The sequence below is a fragment of the Talpa occidentalis genome, unplaced genomic scaffold (genome assembly GCF_014898055.3).
Source record: "Talpa occidentalis isolate TD23 unplaced genomic scaffold, MPIMG_talOcc4v2.1 talOcc4.6, whole genome shotgun sequence".
In the NCBI taxonomy this organism is placed as follows: domain Eukaryota; kingdom Metazoa; phylum Chordata; class Mammalia; order Eulipotyphla; family Talpidae; genus Talpa; species Talpa occidentalis.
The window spans coordinates 127,564,075-127,583,321 of NW_023604972.1; positions in this window are offsets into that span (position 1 = coordinate 127,564,075).

Sequence of the window (19,247 nt, forward strand, 5' to 3'; positions counted from 1 at the left end):
ATCTTAGTTTATTAGCTAACAGCTGCCAATTAAAACAAAATATATTTGGTGATAAGGAAAAAGTCAGTGTGTGAATAAAGGATGTAATAATATAAAGCAGGACATTTAGGAGGGTTTTAGGAAATATGAAAATTGTCCTTATGGTGAAGTTGCCCAAAGTCATCCACTTAATGTATGATAAGGAGCGATCTCTTGGCTGCTAACATTAGCAAAAAGCAAAATTGCTTTGCTGCTATTTGATTTCACTCTAAAAAGTAGATTTTTTTTAAGATTTATCTATTTATACAAGAGCTGGGGTTCAGGCCAGAGGTGTGGGAGAGTGAGAGGATTCACCAGAGACAGAGCAGGGAGCAGAACAGGCAGACAGACCAAAAACACTGCTGAGGGGAACAGCAGATGAGACAGGAGAGGGCTGCCATGCCATGTGGGTATCTCCCTAGTTGGCCAGAAATTGAACCCATGCTGCAGAGGCTGAAGACAGCTTCACAGCACTGTGCTCAACCCCCTGCACCACCAGGGAGGCCCTAGATTATTTTTAAAGATTTCTTTCTTTCTTTTTTCTTTCTTTCTTTCTTTCTTTCTTTCTTTCTTTCTTTCTTTCTTTCTTTCTTTCTTTCTTTCTTTCTTTCTTTCTTTCTTTCCTTCCTTCCTTCCTTCCTTCCTTCCTTCCTTCCTTCCTTCCTTCCTTCCTTCCTTCCTCCTTCCTTCCTTCCTTCCTTCCTTCCTTCCTTCCTTCCTTCCTTCCTTCCTTCCTTCCTTCCTTCCTTCCTTCTGCATAGAAGAACTGAGGTGTAGGCTAGAGGTGCAGGGGGTTAGAGCATTTACCAGAGATAAAGTGGGGAGCAGAACAGGCAGCTCTACTGAAATATGCTGCTAAGAGAAGCAACAGGAGATACAGAAGTCCGCTGTGCCATATGTAGGTTAACTCCCTGGCTGGGGATGAAACTCAGGCCACAGGAGTGATCGTGTGATAGTGCTGAGACTTAACCCCTATGCCACCATGGAAGACCCCCCAAATATCTATTTAAAAAAAAAAAACAAGGAGAATTCATCTTCTCTTATCATGGTTCCAAGAACTAAATTTTCAAAGCTAGTAGCTATTTTGTTTTTGTGTAAAAGGCAAGTAGACTTCAGGAATTCCTGACTAAAATGAGTAAGAATTTCCCCACCTCATAGATTCAGAACTTTAAGACTTACTGCCCAGGGGCGGGGGAGGGGGTTCTCCCTTGTGGCACAAGGGGTTAAGCACAGCATGATGAAACTATCAGCAATCTCTGTAGCAAGAGTTCAATCCCCTGCCGGCCAGGGAGCAACCCACATGGCACAGCAGACCTCTCCTGTCTCACCTGCCGCTCCCCTCAGCAGTGTATTTCAGTAGATCTGCCTGTTCTGCTCCCTACCCTGTCTCTGGTGAATCCTCTCACCCCCCCAAACCTCTGGCCTGGACCCCAGTTCTTGTATGCATAAATAAATAAATCATAAATAAATAAATAAATAAATAAATAAATAAATAAATAATCTAAAAAAAAAAAAAGACTGCCCAGGAATTAGTAAATATCTAAGGTAGGCCCCTACTTTCTCTCAGGTAATTTTAAAATTTATCCTCAAAGATAATCCTTCCAAGTAACAACACATTCTATCATTTAATGAGTATATTTGTCCCTGCTATATCTTGTAATTTATGAGGCAGAATCATTCACAAAAGAATATTTACATATATAAATGTGATTTTAGTTGATGCACTGAGCTCAGTATCAAAAATGGCTTATCTGCTACCTAAGTTTCAGGGAAAGCATTAATATGGTCCATACAGTTGTTGACTGAAAAGTTGGCAAATGTGTCTTTTACTGTTTCTTCAGAATTCTTAACTTGACTGTAAACATTATATTAGGAGCTTTATTTAGGGAGATAATTATATTTCATCTGGTCAGATAACACCAATATGCGTAACATTTGGTCACCATAATTTAAAACAAATTTATTCTGAGGATACATACAGGGGATGGAGAGGGTGAATGGGAAATCATAATGGAGAATTGAAGTGCTTGCAACAGAGAAGAAATGTAGTAGTTCATGATGAATGGATTCAGACAAAAATATACAGTTTCAATTATTTTCTGTGAAAAATAAAATGCAGTTTTATTGCAATATAATGAAAAAATGGAATTGATTTCCAATCTGTATAATCTGTTAGAATCTAACTTTAATATTTAACTATTTAATATACGAATTGTCTACCCTAATGAAACTCCTATGTTAACATGGCCTTATAGCCACATCTATTGCATAAAAAAGAAACAAAATGATGAATAATTGAGATTTCCCATATGATGAAATGGAAAATGGTGTCACTTTAGATAGAAAGGATGAAATCTCAAAGGGGAAAGATTTTCAAGTTATAGTTATAAGTTGTATGAAAATGTTATAAGAATTATATTTGTTACCAAAGCAAATTTTCAACCCTTGAAATTTCAAGCAAGCTATTCTAGGAATAAGCACATGTCAATCATAAAATATGAGACAAGTATAAATATTCATAACTCTAAATATGAAGATATAAAAAGATTAATATAAATATTTTCTGATGAAAAATGAGCATTGTTATTATGAACTAAGCAAGAACATTGTTCTGTGTGGACTATTCATTTAAGTAAAATAAATTGCATAAATATTACCTTTACAAATAAACTAAGAAAGAATGGAGAAATTGAAAATTATTCAAAATGCTGTGACAAAAATGTGACCTCCCAAAATCAACATGTTGAAATCTGTGGCCTTTCTACTGCTTAGAGCCTCTGCACCTGTGTGTGTATGGCCTCTCTGTGCACCCGTGTGTGTGTGTGTGTGTGTGTGTGTGTGTGTGTGTGTGTGTGTGTGAAGGCTTGGGATTAGGCACTCCTGCATGGCTGCCTTAGGACAATGGCCCACATCATGAGGCAGCCAGGGACACCTATGTAGCCATTGACTGGTGGTTTGGCCATGGTCTGAGGTGGTCTGGGTGTTGTGCAGCACTGTGAAGCTACTGTGAAGCTATCCACAGCCTCTGCAGCACAAGTGTGACCCCTAGCCAGCCAGGGAGCTACCCACATGGCGCAGCAGACCTCTCCTGTCTTACCTGCTGCTCCCCTCAGCAGTGTATTGCAGACAGTCTGCCTATTCTGTTCCCCACTCTGTCTCTGGTGAATCCTCGCACCCCTCCACACACACCTCTGGCCTATACCCCAGTTCTCATATGCATAAATAAATAAATCTTAAAAAAAAAAAAAAGAAATTACATCAAGTACCTGCACAGGAAGTCCTCCCTATATATATGACTGACATGTCCCTTCCTGTTTCCCATAAAGTTGAATAACCTTAGTCTCCCCTGGACCCTGCTCCTCCTGCCATTGTCACATAATCATGCATGCTTGTTTATTACTGCTAATAAATAGAAGAGGGCTGCTCACTGAGCAACAGAGTCTTGCATTGCAAACCTACTCTATGACTCGTCCCTCATCATGTCCCTGGGGATATGCTGGCACATTCCTGACCCAGTGTTACTGTACTTGGAAATAAGTGCATCAATAAATAACATTAAATGAGGTCATGAGATTGGGGTTTTAGCTAATAGAATGTGACCTCACCATAGGACTTACGAGAGAAGGGAAAGGCACAGCAATGGCTACATTCAGGTTGGAAAGTGGTACCATCAGAACCAACCCCTACCAGAACCTTAATTTTGGATTTTCCAACCTCCAGAGCCATGAAAATCTGACATGGTATTTTGATATTATATTTTGATATTACAGACTAAGCAAATTAATATAAAGAACAATGTGAATTTAATTCTATCAATATAAACTCACTGTAGGCAAAATAGTTTATGAAGTGCTAAAAATCTTGACACACATTATTCTTAATTAAGTAAAACCTTATTATAAAATTGAAACACTTACCAAAGAAAAGAGCAGTTTAAAAACTAGAAATCTATATAAGCATATGCATATAAGTACACAAACCCAAAAACACTGAAATCTAATTTTTACCATGTGTGTATAAGTGTGTGGGTGTGCGTGTTTGTGTGTGTGTGTGTGTGTGTGTGTGAGAGAGAGAGAGAGAGAGAGAGAGAGAGAGAATTAACATTATCCTATTAGGAGTTTTGGTAGCAAATGATTTAGTAAATAATTTGACTGATTTTCCTAGTTTTTATAGAGTATCTCGGGCCTCCCTGGTGGCTCAGGCTCGGTTGAGCACAGCACTGTGAAGGTGTCCACAGCCTCTGCAGCACGGGTCTGATCCTTGCCGGCCAGGGAGATACCCACATGGCACAGCAGACCTCTCCTGTCTCGCCCGCTGCTCCCCTCAGCAATCTATTTCAGTCGGTCTGCCTGTTCTCTTACTCAGTCTGTTTCTGGTGAATCCTCTGTCACACACCCACCCCCCTGCAGAACTGGCCTGTACCCCAGTTCTTGTATGCATGAATAAATAAATCTAAAAAAAGAAAGAAAATATAGAGTATCTAATAAAATTCAGACATTTTTAAAAGTGATGTTGATAGGCAGGTCTCCTCTCTGCCCACCTGTGACTATACACTGTCTCTCATTTTCTCTTTCTTCTTTTCCTAATAAGCTTGTCCTTATACATTTAAAATAAAATAAAAAGTATTGTTGATAAATAAGAAGGATCCAGGTGTAAAATGTCGTGTTCTTTAGCAAGAGAGCATTGAAATTCCTAAGTATATTTTACATAAATAGTACAGAACTCCCAAGTCACCTTGATATGAAACAGTGCTACAGTGAAGACCCTGTCTCAAACAGAATCACAGCAAGTTTCCTTTGTTCCACTTAAACCAACTGTCTAAATCATAAAATATAGGCTCTTCCTTCTTAACCAGAAAGAAAACAGAGGAATGAAGCAATTTCCTGAGTGATTATCACAATTCAATGCCTCACTTTTCTGCAGCACTTTCTGTCAATTATTCATATTTAATGGAAGTAGAGATTTTGGAGATGAATATACTTGAGTGACAGTAATTTTTCTAAAAATTGCTCAAAGAAAGCAAACCTTAAAGAAAAAAAGCATATCAACTTCATGAGACCAGAGCAAATATTGCCATTTCTAAGGTAAAAGCAATGCTATCATTCAAATGGGGCTTTAACCCAAAATTAGCTTCATTCCCTAAAACATGGAAGACTACATTCATTCTGTAATGATGTCTAGAGTTAAAATATTATATAAGTATTTGCATAATGTAAGATAACATTTTTACACATATTTGTTTTTGCAGTAAATGTATAAAATATGGTTACAGGCTAGGCCATGATAACATGGCACTGAACATGTAGAGAGAGGGATGCTCTTTGAGAAACTGAGGAAAAACAGTAATTGAACAAAATGTTTACATATGTATAGTGTTAGGAATATTAATGCTATTATAAAAATATCATCTAAAAAGATGTGAAAAACAATGATTTGGAAGCTTAGCTAAAGGTGTGACTTTTAAGGTCAAATCTGAGTGTCAGAGACATTCCAGGGATTAAAACAAAAATAAAGTCATTACACATAAAGGAGTTAGCTCACAGCTTGGTAAACTTTCTCTGCGAAGGGTCAGTTAGAGAGATGCTTAGAATTTAAGGGTTATGGGTGGTCTCTGTCACATACTCTTCTTTTAAAATCCTCTTCATGCTCAGCGAAATAAGCCGAAAAGAAAAAGAAAAATACCGGATGGTCTCACTCATAGCAGGAATCTAGAAAACTTAAATAAGGGACCAGGAAAATGAATATAAGAAAGTAAAGTGAAAATCAAAATCAACAAAAAACTATGAACCAGAGACACTTTTTGGGGGGTGGGAGGCGGGAGGGGAAGGATTGGGTCAGAATGGGGCGTTTGCAATTGTATGGGGGAATATAAAAATAAAATTTAATATTTAAAAAAAAATAATAATAATTGGAGAGATTTGAAGAGTGGGACTGAGTGTGACGTCATTGGAAGGGTTTATATTTTTACTTTATTAAAGGTAATAATGGCATTATGGTTATGTTTTTGAAAATGTGCTTCTCTGTTAGGGGTGCATACCCAAGTTTTGGTGGGTAAAATCGTGTTCTCTGGGGTTTGTCCTTAAATGTTCAGAATAAGAAACTCTGGGGGATAGATAAAATCAACTGACAAAATGTTAATTATTGGTGAATCGAGATGATGAGAATGTGGAAATGTTCCAGAATTTAATTATAAGAGTATAATGTTTATAAAGTATCTATAGAGAATATATTATGCAATATTTAATAATATAGTTTATAAATGTATATCATATAATAAAATTATAATGATTTTAATGAAAAAAAAAAAATAAAATCCTCTTAAACCCAAAAATCAGTATTAACTCTTAGTTGTACAAAAACAGGGTCACCGGTTAGATTTAGCCCCAAAGCATGGATTGCAGAGCCCTTAGAAAAGATTGACAAATAAAAGGCAAATGGGGGGGGGTGAGGTTTAGTTTTTAAATAGCAGAGCCAATATTCAATATGGTCTGGTTCAAAAATAGACTCTCAGTCACAATCTTTACAATAAGTATAGATACAAGTCATAGGAATATCAGAAAACTGTAAATTACAAACTTCCCCAGAGAACAGAAGAGTTTTTATCAGGGAAGTAACCTTTTTTTACTCCACAAGAGGTTAGAAGAGGTCAGGGGTTCTCATTGTTTTAATCCTTCGGTGTTAATCTATTTTGATATTGAAAAAAAATAAGCCATGTCTTTTTTCTCTGGTGAAATTAGTGAAATACATATATATTCAGCTTTTTGTTTTGTTTTGTTTTGTTTTTTGAAATTCTGCATTTTATTTTTTTAAATATTTATTGATTTATTTATACAAGAAACGGGGTATAGGCCAGATGCACAGGAGGGTGAGAGGACTCACCAGAGACAGAGCGGGGAACAGAACAGGCAGGCTGATGAAATACACTGCTGAGGGGAGCAGCGGGCATTACAGGAGAGGTCTGCCGCGCCATGTGGGACCCTCGCTGGCCGGCTGGGATCGAACTGGCACTGCAGAGGCTGCGGACAGCTTCACAGAGTGGCCCTCAACCACCTGCGCCACCAGGGGAGGCCCTATCCAGTTCTTTTCTAGGCCTGGTATTGTGCTAGAGACACCATACAATGATGACAAAAAATTTGAAGACACAGTTTAATTCCGCTGAGGAGGTATTATGGAGTGGCTTTTGAAATCAGACTGCTAATTTGAATTCCATATTGGAAGTTTCTTTAGTTGTGAGGACTTAAACTTACATCTCTGGTCTTCATTTTCTTTATATAAAAAGTCTGAGTGAAAAATAATTCACAATTTTTATTTTTTAATTAGAATAATGAAACAATTGTAATGCCTCCATATACTTTCTTCTTTCTATTTCTTTTTTTTACATAGTTTCAGTTTCACAATTGTAAAATGAAATGATGTACACATACAAATGTTTATTAACATTTATGAACTATGTTTGATATAGAAATATAAGTGAAGGTGGAATAAAAGTTAAGTTTGGAAAGGGAATGCCATGATTTGAGATGAGGAAAAAAAATATTAAATACCCTAAAAAAAGACTATTGTCCCCAAAATATTATTAGATATATTGGAAAATGAAGGGATAAATAACCAAAAAAAAAAATGGAGGTATAATTATGAAATTAAATATAGGCTAACACTCTTCTAGACAGGAAACCCTACCTCAAATATAGTACCCTGAATCTTCTAGGGAAAAAAAATGTCTATTGCTTGTGTCAAAAAAAAAAAAAAAGATTATGGCACTGAGCATGATCCCTTCCAGCTCCATCCATGTTGCTGCAAACTGCATCTTTTTTGATTGCTGAGTAATATTCCATTTTGTATATGTACCGCATCTTCTTGATCCAGCCGTCTATCTTTAGGCATTTGGCTTGTTTCCATAGCTTAGCTATTGTAAATAGTACTGCTATAAACATAGGGGGTACAGATGCCCTTTTGAATTAATGTTTCATGCTCAGAGAAATAAGCCAGAAAGAAAAATAAAAATATTGGATGGTCTCACTCATAGCAGGAATTTAGAAAACCTAAATAAGGGACCAGGGAAAAAACTTATTATAATAAAGTGAAAATCAAAATCAACAAGCAGCTATAAACCAGAGACACACGGGGGGGGGGGCAGAGACGGGAGTAGGATCAAAACAAGGGGGGGTGGGAATTGTATGGGGACTATAACCAAGATGAAAACGCATAGATTATGCAAAAATGAAAAATGATATAAACATGTATAAAATAAAATTTTAAAAAAGATTATGTTTAAGAGGGTAACAAAATAGATCTATATCTGAACATAGGGTTTATATGTGCATAATCCTTAAATAATGCTTTTTATTCCAAAATCATTCCCTACCCCAGTTAAAGGAAAGCCATACAGAGCCGTTTCAATGGAAATAGCTTGCTGCCTGCAGTAATTTAGTTATCAATGAAATTATGTTTTGCAGATTTTGGGGATTTAACTAGATCTTATTTTCAAAATCATATGTGTTAATATGACTTTTTATGTTCAAATGCATTTTAACCAAAATACCAATACATAAACCAAACCAACAATTTATCGTTCTGCTAAAGGAGAAATTATTATCTTCTTTTTCTTATGTAAGTATGTGTGTTTTCAATCAAGGACTGGAATCAGCAGATGCTTGAAACATCAATAACAAAAATCTATTCACTATGATAAAGTCTACTTTTCTATTAAAATAAGTACATGGACAATCTTCAGAGACAAATTATACAAATGGTGCATTTTTTTTTTCTTTTTCATTTTCTGACTCTTTCCTAATCTCGAGATTAAGTGGCTCCTGTTGACAATTTTTCTTCAAATTTGTTATGAATGTATTTTGCTAGGGTACAAAATCATACAAGATAAAGCTTTTCCTCTAGTGACTACAGATATTCATGGACAAAGACATGCCCATATCTAATATTAACTCATTTGAATTTGAATGATCTATTACATGACTAATAGAAAAGAGACTAATGAGTTTTTTCCTGGAGAAAGTGTTTAGTAGTTTAGAATTAGATATTTTATTTTATTTTTTAAAAGACTTTTTTAAAGATTTATTTATTTATGCATACAAGAACTGGAGTACAGGCCAGAGGTGTGGGGGTGAGAGAATTCACCAGAGACAGAGTGGGAAGCGGACCAGGCAAATTGAAACACACTGCTGAGGGGAGCAGCGGGTGAGTTAGGAGAGGTCTGCTGCCCCATGTGGTTCACCTCCCTGGCCGGGGATTGCTGCAGCGGTTGCGGATAGCTTCGTAGGTTGTGTCTTAACCCCTTGCACCACTAGGGAGGCCCTAGAATTAGATATTTTAATGAAGAATTTTGGGTAGGAGGGATTTGAAGACTAAAAATGGAGACCGTGTTGCTCGTTGTGTTTTGTTCTGTCTCTTGTAATCCAGCACTTCTTCGGCTTTTGACACTTAATGGCAAACCACAATTCTCTGGAATCTTTATTAGGAATAAAAAGTGGTAGACATGCTGTTTACTCTTTTGGTAAATACAGATTTGGAGAACAAAGGCAAAGACATATTAAATGGAATTTTCTCTTTATGTAAATGTTAGCAATAGACTATACCATTATACATAACCCCATATAAAATGTTTATGCAAGCATTATTAAATATTTTGATATATTGTCAATATTCATTTTTTAGGATTTTTTTGTTGAGTTGTATGATTGGTTGTAGATCTTAGATATTAGTTTCTTACCAGATGTATGGTATGCAAATATTCTTCTCATTCAGTAATTTGTCTTTTCATTTTCCAAATAGTTTATTTCACTGTGCAGAAACATTTTAGTTTAATGTATTCCATTTGTTTATTTTGGTGATGTTTCCCTACTCATAGGAGTTGAGTCCCCACACACATCACCGAGGCTAATGTCATGTAGAGTTTTGCCTGTGTTTTCTTTTTTTTTTTTAATAGTTTTTTTTTTTTTTTTAATAGAGGCATGTTTTTATTTATTTATTTATTACATTTGTTTGTTTTGTTTATACATGCACTGGGTACAGTCAGAAGCGCGGGAGGGTGAGAGAATTCACCAGAGCCAGAGCGGGGAGCAGAGCAGGCAGAAGGACCGAAGTACACTGCTGAGGGGAGCAGCGGGCGGCAGGAGAGGTCTGCGCACCATGTGGGATCCTCCTCCGGTGGCCGGGGAGCAGCCGGGGATCGAACCGGCGCCGCAGAGGCCGCGGGCAGCTTCGCAACCCAGCGCTCAACCGCTGCGCCACCGGGGAGGCCCTGCCTGTGTTTTCTTATATCTATTTTATGCAATGGCTTCAGGCTTTACACCTAAGTCTTTAGTCTATTTTGAGTTGAATTTTTATATATGGCACTAGTAGTGGCCGCTAATACTTAACTACACATGGTGTGCTAAGTATTAAGATTCCTATCCTGGAGACAATAAATTATTACTACCTTTTACCACTACATCCCTCTAACATGGGCAATATGACCTAATCCAAGAACTGATTGTTTTACACATTGTTTTCTTTCCAGGATACATTATTATTTTAGGACCAATTAAATACTAAGCACCTTCCTCATCACCCAGTAAATGGGTTAAAACTTTGTTACTATGTCAAGAAAACACTTCTTTTAAAGTGTGAAGGAGGGATGTTCTTCTTTCTAAGTGATAGGTTAGGAGAGATGCGAATTCTTGTCCTACTTGAGAATGCTCTGAGTTGACCCAAGCCATTGCATACCTGAAATCTTCACCAATGAAGCAAGAACTTAAATCTTTTTGTTTCTGTGTCTTATTGAGGAATCCAGAATGCTTGTTCCTTACTGCTAAACAATTGGCCAACACCATAAATATAGTGAGTTGGTCTGATATCCTGCAAATGTTTACTTTGGACTATAGGGTAACAGAGTGCAGAATTAGACAGATTTGTGGCAAAATCATGAGTGCATATTGCTAGTTATATTATGTGACTATGCAGTGCTTCTTATTTTCTTTAGTTATGGGTATGAAAAGAAGTGAAACACATATGCCAGACAAAGAGTTATCTAACTCTTACCAAGGCTGTGTTACTCTACTTTAACAAATCTGCCACATTTAGTAAAACTTTTTGTAAAGGTGACTCAAACCCTGTTACATTTTTTGCTAATCTATTCTCACCTGTCATGACTCATTTAATTTTTCCATAGGTTAGATGTTGAAATATAATGAGGGAAGGATGGAGTACATATATTTTTAAGTTTTTGATGGAAGCACTAATCTCTGTCATTTCTTCCTGAACTGGTATCATTTTTGATTGACTATCCTGAATGGAGGTCACAGAATTTTTCAGAATTTCCACGTGGTCTTTCTTACTAAAATAGCTCATAGGTCAAAGACTAAATTTCTAAATATATTAAATTCAACTGTATACTTTGGAAATGGGGAGGTGATTACCTGTTCAGACATTAAAATCAATGAATCTTCTGTGAAATTGATTAGGAGAAGCACTCCATTATACATCTAACCACCATATGCCCTACTTTTTCTAAGACTTTTAGTCCTTCAGTACCAATATTAGCATGGACCCTGGATCTAGCACCAGGGGAAAAGCATTTTTTTCCCTTCTCCTTTACCTACAACATGGTTATTTGTGCAGAATGTATAGGTCCCTTGAAGAACAGAGTGAATCACTACTAAATCCAACTGATATGTGTTTATAGAATTCTTAATGAGGCCCAGTTCTGTTCTTCAATCAGTAGATTGCGAGTAGAGTACTGGTTAAATTCTGGAAACTGATGGGCCAATCATGACTTTTCATTGGAGTGTTTAACAACAGCCTCTTGTTCACAAAATTGTTAAGCTCTCTTGATAGTATATATTAAGGCCCCTTGTTGGTTGTCCATTTGTTTTGCACCTTGGAAGTCTGATTTCTATTAGCCTCTTCAGTACTTCTGTAGATACCCAAGGAGAAGGCTACCTTTTAATAGTGAATTTAGCTGGCTGTTGATTATGGTTATTACACCAGCCTTGTTGCTGATAGTTATGTTCTGCCAATGGCCTCTGTCATATCCAGTTTCCTATTGTATCCTTTGCTATTGAGAATTCTAGTTCTATAACAATACCTCCTCTGTAAATCTTCATTTGCTGAGAGCAGCCATTATTCACTTTCTCAATGGCATTTGTTCCCCTACTGCTATGACTTTTGAAGACTCTTTAAGCAAAAGAAGTAGGGGAATTTTCATTTAGCAAAGAAGAATGGGCTACTCCTGCAGATTCACAGACTTCAGGGATTCTGGATGTTTATATTTCTGTCTTATGTTTTGATCTATGAAAGTATTCAGTCTTTTTCTGTCAGGGCCAAGATTTTGGCAGAGAAAAATTGTAAAACTTAAAGTTCAGCCTCACTAGTATTCTATTGTTTACAATTAGATTCCATGTCTAGTGATCAGCGTGGAAAGTTCTCAACATACTAAAAGGAGTTCTACAAATCACATTTTACTTTGTAAGTGTGATGGATTCCCTTGAGTATAATATATATTTTTTTTGCAAAATATGATTGCTATTCAGCAATAGTCACTTGATTCTGTGGTCCTAATGATTGGTATTCTCCATCTATCTCAAACTCTAGCAATGTCGTACAAGTAGATGCATCTCATTCTGTGTTTATCTCAGCATAATACAAGTATGAATCCTAACTTTAGTACACTTCCAGCATTCCAAAGAATACCAATACTCAACTTACCTCAGTAAAGGTGTCTTCACTATCACCCACTTTATGAATGAACTAAGTCCATAAACCCATCTTAAGTGTGTCCATCTGTCAATTGAGAAATTACCAGACTGTAATATAATAAAGTATTTATTCCAGAATAGGAATCACACAACCAAGGAACACTACCAAGACCTGTTCCATCAGGGTAAGGAGATTGGGAAGTTTCAAAGGGTCAGAAGATGGTGGCCTGAGTTATCCCAGTTGTTTTGAAACTTTTGGATTAGCTGACGATAGTCTTCATGCATGACACTGCAGTGTATATCTATTACAAAATCAATAGAGGGTTTGTTTCCTTCATAGTAGTTAATTGCCAAGTCAGACTGCCTCAATGGTTCTAGAATTCTCAAAATCTCAGAGACGAAATGGTGTCTGTTTAGTTCAAAACAAGTCTCATACTTCCAAGGAGAATATCAGAGTCAAACCTGATGTTATCTTTTATACTTATTTCTCAGAAATAAAAAAAAAAACTAATCCTATCACATTTATCTTCAAATGTGTCCAGAATCTACCTTAGATAGTCCTCCCTAGAAACAGAATCTGAAATAAAAATATCTGATGGTGTGATTTTTTGAGGGGATGATGTTTTGGAGAAACCTCTAAGGCAGTATGGAATCAGAAAAGGAAAAAGGAAAGAGCCAAGCTAAGATTCAATGCTAGGTAAAACCTAGACTTATCCTGATCCACAGGGGAATCTGAATTGTAATTTGTACCATAAAGTGATGGTACCTTGAGATGAAAGTCCTGAATATTCTGCCCACTTATTTGTCAGTCTGTGACTGATTCTGAGAGTTGATGCAGGTAATTTTTTAGATGACTTATGAAAATTAAGTGCAGTCCCCTGTGTACACATGTAAACATAAACCGGGATCTGTAACTTACTGAAGATGATGCGTCTAGGGCCTCCCCTAGTGGTGCAGGCAGTTGAGCACAGTTCTGTGAAGCTGTCCACAGCCTCTGCAGTGCCAGATCAACCCCAGCAGGCCGGTGAGAATCCCACATGGTGCGTCAGACCTCTCTTGTCTCGCCTGCTGCTCCCCTCAGCAGTGTATTTCAGTCAGTCTGTCTGTTCTGTTCCCCACTCTGTCTCTGGTGAATCCTCTCACCCTCCTGCGCATCTGGCCTGTACCCCAGTTCTTGTAAGCATGAATAAATAAATTTAAAAAAAAAAGATTACACATCTAGGAAAATGAATGTGGGTGACAATTACAATCGTCAAAAGATGGGTTGTAGGCTATTGGCCTTTGTGTCTGTTTATTTTATTTATTTATTTGTTTGGTTTTTAAGATTATTTATGCATACAAGAGTTGGGGTATAGGCCAGAGGTGCAGGGGTAGGAGTGAAGGGATTCACCAGAGAGAGTGGGGAGCACCAGGTGGATTGACTGAAATACACTACTGAGGGGAGCAGCAGGTGAAACAGGAGACATCTGCAGCACCATGTGAGTCAGCTTCCTGGCCGGGGATCGAACTTGTGCTGCAGAGGCAGCTGCAGAGGCTGCAGATAGCTTCATAGTGCTGATGCTTAACCCCTTGTGCCACCAGGGAAGCCCCCTGCTTATTTTAATGTGGCATTAATACATCTATTTTACACTTCTCTTGAAGATGAAACTTTCCTTTACCTTTCCATTCCTACCAGCTCTCCTTTACTTTCTTTGCTCTTTCTATTTTTTCTTCTTTCCCCCATTTTCTTACCAACATCATGATTTTATAAGGTAAGTCTACAGTCAAGAGGTATCCACTTCTTCTACTTAGGGATGAAACACTAGCTAATTTTGGACTGAGACAAAAATCACTGCATTATAGTTATTTGCAGTTTTCTCCAACTTTTAAGTTCATGTATACATTTCTATGTGATTTCATTTGCAATCATGTCTTCAAAAACCACTTATGTATAAATTGTATAAATCCCCACCTTTAGAGTCACTTCACATTGCTTCCATAACTCCAGGGACTTGTATTTAATTCCCTCCTAGGTGAAAACCTACACTTGGATATGAAAAAAAATTTCAAAACCTTCTATATGCCCCTTCCCCACACACAAGCTACTCATAATGTGTTTCTTCTATCAGTAAACTTCAACTCATTCTTTTCAGTTTCTCAGTCCCAAAAGTGAGGAGTCATCAAGATCTTCTTTTTCTGTCAACCCCTAATAGCCAATCCATCAGTGGATGTAGTTAGTTCTACTTTCAAGCAATATCGAGAATCAGCTCATTTCTCACTACATCCACAGAGATCAAAGTCATGATCATCTATCTTGAAGACTATACAGTAATCTCTAACTGATCCTCCCAGTTCCACACTCTCTCGTCACTGCTTATTCGCAACACAGTAGATGCAGTTATCTTTTAATATTGTCACATATGTTGTGTCTCTCTCTTCTCAATAGCCTTAATGAGTTCTTCAATCCTGAGGAGTGAAACAAAAACCTATTTTAATGGACATAAGCTGTTTGTGGATAGAAATTCAATGTGATTACTAGACAAGAAATCTAGCTTCATGATCTGTCTATCACTTACAATCCATTTCTCAGGGCCCAAGTTTTCTTATCTCAAAATGTGGAGCATGTTGTAAATTTTCTCATAAGCAATCAGAGTCACCCAAGTTCAGTATTAAAAATCTGCCAATAATTATAAAGTCCCACTGATAATGTTAAAGAAACAATTTTAAAGTAACAATAACACTATTTAAAACAGCAAAATAATGTTTATTGTATTTATCTCTTATTTGTCCTATTATTTTTCCCTTTATCAAACTGATCACGATTTCATCCTTGTTGTGGATTTCAACATTGCTTTCAACCACATACATACTTCCCTAACTAGTTACTAGCTGGTAATGCTTTTCCTCTGCTGTTTACTATATATAATCATTAAATGAGTACTTTATGGTTTCACTCCAATGAAATTGAATTTAGGGATTTGCTCAAAGTCGATGTTTATAATTACTACATTTGAAATTCAAACTTAGAAACTGTCTGAATCTGGAGTTTGTAACCATTCTGAAACTGTGCTGCCTTTTGGGAATTAAAATGACAGATTAGCATTTTGTTGATGATGACTAACTTATTTCAATCTCTTATTTCACATTGGGAAATCACCAGTATTTGAAAGAATTTTTGCCATCTTTTGCCTAATACATACTAAATAGTCATGCTAAGGGAAAACAAGCCCTCCTTGATGCAGGTGGTAAGTTCTTCTCAATGGAACTTCTGCATCTCACTCTGGTAAAATACTTCCAACTGCAAGTAATATTGAACTAAAATCAAACTGTTTATTCAAATTTATGAAACAAAACCAAAACTATAGCATAGAAATATAGCAACATGTTCAACAGTAAGACAGATGCTAAGAATTATGCATCCCAAAATCAAAACCAGGTTCTTTTTTATTATACCTGTCAATAACCCTATCCTGCCTTCTTTGGCATCCTTATTTTGTCTTCATGGCAATGCCTCTCATTGTTATAAAGAACCTATCAATAATTTTGTTTCAAATCGGAAGTCACAAATTTCACCCTTTCCCTCTGTGAGAGCCTTAGGAAATCAGATCCTTCTTCAGGGGAACAGACCAGCTTCAGTAACATATGGTACCTAGATCAATAACAGTTATCAGGAGAATAGTATGTAAGACTTGGCTTCCGTGTGAATTCCTGAATCTGTACTTAGAGGGATTATCTAGATGAAAGTAGATGTGATTTGTTCTTTATTCATTTATTTTTATTTAGAACTATTTAAGTTATTACATGGTCAGCAGTGTTGTCCATGCTGCATGTAGAAAAGTGATCAAAATTGATGCCTTTCAAAAGCAATATATTTTCATAAGGACACCAACAAATAAACAATGCATATTTAATATATGATAGAGAATTTTACAATTATTATTATATGATATGTACATATACCTTGCATTGTATGTCAAGCCCATGTATAAAAATAAAACAATAGGCTTGTAGGTTTATATTGACTGACTTAAAACAGAATTCTGTGTGAAATATTACACTTTATTGACAAACCTTAATTTTATAGCATTATTTAATCAACACTAATCAAGAAAATGTTAAAAAAAGACATGCATATGTTGTCACAAATTATTTCCTTCTAGAGACATGTGTTTATTTCAAAGTGATGAAATATAAGTAGCTTCAATCTTGATCCCGTGATGAACAAATAGAATAGGAGACATTATAGAAATTCATTTAGCTATGGCAGTACAGATGTGTAGGATAAGAAATGTTCACTAAATAGTGCTTGAGAGATGACTTTTCTATGAAGAAAGTAAAGAAATTAATGCCCTATTTCATATTATAAATAAGTACAAATTTATTTTTGATTAATTTAACAAAAAATTATAATACTGTATTTTCTTGCATATACCAAATCTGTGTTTGTGTATGGATGTCAGTGGGAAGAGCAAAAATCATGGTATCTCTTCCAACTGTTACATTATGTACTCCATTCGAAGTCTAGGGATATCCAGTGATAGAGACAGAGGGAGAAAATACATTTTTACTTTTTCCATTATCCTGTTCAACTTGCTACTAAAGGAAATTGCATTGTCACAAGAATACAAAAAGAAGTATGCCTTTTAAGAGAGGAAATTTTCTCATCTGTTCTTGACTATTGTTCAGGATACAAGATAAATAATCTTAGACCTACCACAAAATAATGTCTCATGCATGGTTTAGATATATTCCTCTTTTAACATAGTAAACAGAGGAAGTAATGTATATGCACATACATGCAATATTTATACTCCTATACCCCAGTCTTTTCACAATGCAATGTATAGATGGAGGATTTTTGAAATTCATTCAAAAGATATCATTATATTGTAGGCATCATTCACTAATTCCACATTCTTGCACATGAACTGAAACAAAAGCAATCGTTATCAAGTGTCTATTGTGAATCAGGCCTGTATAAAATATAAGGTAAATAGAGGCAAAGGTAATAGTATTTGCTTTCAGGGTATTTAAACCATTATGAATTCTTAGGAGCAAAAGCACATAAATCAGTATTTATAAGACATTTACTATAGAAAAACAGTGAAGCATCCCCAGGACTCTCTAGTGAAATGATCCACAGATTGGAAATATTTGAAATTCATTGCTGCAAATCTCCTTGTTTCATGCTCTCATTATCATCTAAAAAAATAAACAAACAGATGGCAGAGAAGAAAACAGAAAACTGCAAGTTGTTCTTTGTATACTCTCATGGGGAAAAGTTTTTAGTCAATCATAGAAGTGAAGAACATGAAATGCATTGTCGGTGATTTATTTTTCATGTTTCATGCTCATTTTACCTACGTATGAGATTTTGAAAAAGCTCATAATGTATTTCAGAGAAATAAATATAAAGTGAGTGGCATATAAATTGTGAAAAGTCATAGTTGTTGAGGGACTTAATGTGGCAGAGGATTCCAGACATAGGTCATGAGCCTGAACTTCATTCTATGGAATTGGCAAGTACTGGCATGACTTTGTTAGAATATAATTCAGCAATGACACAGAGTTTTATCTGTAAGAGAAACAGAGTTTTCACTTTGAATTACAATCTGGGAGACATCACTCTGGCAAGAGACTGTAAGTGTTTCAGTGTGGGGGCAGAGCTACCTCCCACAGATAAACAAACTAAAAGGAGAAAGAAAAGCAAAATAGAGAGATGTCTGCCATCTAGCACAGTGGTAGAATGTCCTTTTTGAACCTGAGGTCCTACAACTATCTCTGTTGATCTGAGTGAGCACCTGGTGTCATCTCCAAACTCTCCAGTTTCAGGTGTCAGTGTGCTGGTTCACAGAGCGTGGTGGAGTCTGCCTCCGAGCCATGCACAAGTTCAAGTCTTCTAAAGATCCCTGACTCCACTTTTCTGTTCCTTTTGTAAATTTTAATGAAATGATTTCTTAGTTATCTTCACAACTTCAAGCACAATACATTAAAATTCTATTTTTTAACAAACATTAATAGAAATGCATGCATTATGAAACTGGATCATCTAAGGAAACTGAATTCTATGCTAAAGTAATAAGATTAAATGTATGTGAGTAGACATTAATATTTAGTGAAGTATCCAAAAGACTTTTGATTAAAATCTCCAGAGTAGTGAATTTACTCCTCTGAATCTATGAACATATCAGATATGTAGATAGGTAGGTAAATTGATCAATCTGAGCTTCTTGTAGTTTGCTGTCTCAGGTGAATTAAAAAATGAAGAAAAAAGAAACAAAGTGATTTATTTCTGAAGCAGGCAAGAATAAACATATGTAATACCTTAATTGATACATTATAACTTGAAGAGTATTTTTACATATATTTTATTAAATTTTTTGTTTGTTTTCTTAATATTATTTCTTTCCATGAATATGTCTCATGTAGGTTCCTGATTCAAGATCAACCTATTTCTTGAACAAATGAACTTGTCAAGGATGTGACTTTCATGCATCTGGAGCTAAGTGGGCATATCTAAATTTGATTATTTGCCCTATGTGTTCCTGCTGCTTTATT